At 37.3% G+C, this 1760-nt stretch overlaps 1 non-coding gene across 1 annotated transcript; it reads left to right on the top strand.

The window, feature by feature from the left end:
• Nucleotides 1–418: 418 nt before the first annotated feature.
• Nucleotides 419–528, top strand: LOC118896241. The gene has a single exon (XR_005020147.1). It is a non-coding gene; the product is annotated as a U6 spliceosomal RNA (small nuclear RNA).
• The last annotated feature ends 1232 nt before the right edge of the window (nt 529–1760 follow it).

Raw genomic sequence — 1760 nt, 5'->3', positions numbered from 1 at the left:
AAACATATGATGTTTGTGATAGTCGATTATCCCTAGGATATTTACTTTTATTAAAACCTGTGGCTTCACTTTCTTAATATCTTTAGGGCTAAGATTGCTGAGATATTAGGAGAAGACAGCAATGACAAAAATATTTTGGAATTTATCATCATTCTATCTAAAATGCCTTTATTTTCCTTGAGTTTACTGCATATATGAAAAAGAAAAACAAAGGTCTATGAGAGAAGCCTTAGAGTTCAAATTTCATTATAAAAGTTACAAATTAATTTATTTAATTACCAAAATCCATCCAATACTATCAATTTGTTGTCTCAAGTGCATGGAACAGTGCATGGAAAGGTGCCTTATCAATAGGATATTAGGGCATTTTCCATGGGCTAGGTTAGACGCAAATTCTTCATGAAAAGAAAAAGCTTTAGTGCTCACTTTGGCAGCACATATACTAAAATTGGAACAATACAGAGAAGATTATTAGCATGGCCCCTGCACAAGGATGACATGCAAATCTGTGAAGCATTCCATATTTTAAAAAAAGCAGTATAATTTCAGCTATATTTGTAAATATCTGGAATTTGAGAAAAAATAGTTCTTTAAACATTGTTTAGACTGCACAACCAGTTTGACCTTTGCCTAAGCACCCTAGTCAATTAGGACATTGAGTATAATGATTAATGCAATGAATTGACTAACTGTATGACTGAGCTAACCAAATAATATAATTCACTTAATGTGAAATATGTGCAGTCTAACTGTTGTGTAATTCATTAGTTCCACTATTTTGTTCATGCTCTGAGAAATCCCTGACCTCCTCTGTTCTGCAAGATAGCACCTTCAACAACTAAATAGGCTACATGCATCATATTGCTGGGAAACTCAAATACATAAACACAAACAAATACTAACAGAGAATTAGAATTGATGAATCTAGCTTCCTGCAAATTTCTATACTGAAAACTAGGGGAACCTTGAAAGAAACAGGAAAACAGGTTGTGGGTTAAAGATTCTGTGTTAATAATTTTCTTTGCACAAAGACTGTCTACCTAGTATGGTACTTTTGAATACTAGAGAGCAGAAAGACAGAGTTTCCAAGCCAAGAAAGTTTTAAATACAAGTGTCAATAAGCAGGACCTTATGGGGCCTTCCCAGAACAGACCCTCCCCCTTCCATGTTCTCCACCTGGCTCTTGTCTGTAGAAAAACTTTAGCATCCTAGGCTGTCCTCAGGTTCCAAAGAGTAAATATAATCAGAGTAGTGACAAAATGCAGAAAGAAAGGAAAACAGTCAAGCAAGACAAAATAATAATACTTTAGCCATTAAACAACGTCAAGGACCTTTAGTCCCTCCTCAAGGGCTATAGATAATATTCTGAAACATATCTTTGTGCTGTTTTACAGATACTGAAACCCCCACCAGGTGGAAGAAATTAACTATAGCTGCCCACAAGCATGTAGCCATATTAGTTAGAACCAGAAGGTTGATGATGTTGACTCTTGATTACCTCACCACCAACCAATCAGAAGCATGTCCACAGCTGATCATGCACCCAGTAACCCCTCTCCCTCACCCTGTCTTTAAAAATCTTTCCCTGGAAGCCATTAGGGAGTTTGGGCCTTTTGAGCACTAGCCACCTGGACTCCTTCTTTGGTGCCCGCAATAAATGCTGCACTTTCCTTCACCATATCCAGGGTCAGCAGACTGGCTTTACTGCACGTGGGCAAGCCAACACAAGTTGGTTCAGTAACACAAGGAGTGTGGATGTA

This window comes from Balaenoptera musculus, chromosome 5 (genome assembly GCF_009873245.2).
Source record: "Balaenoptera musculus isolate JJ_BM4_2016_0621 chromosome 5, mBalMus1.pri.v3, whole genome shotgun sequence".
In the NCBI taxonomy this organism is placed as follows: Eukaryota; Metazoa; Chordata; class Mammalia; order Artiodactyla; family Balaenopteridae; genus Balaenoptera; species Balaenoptera musculus.
This window is presented reverse-complemented; position numbering and strand designations above follow the sequence as displayed.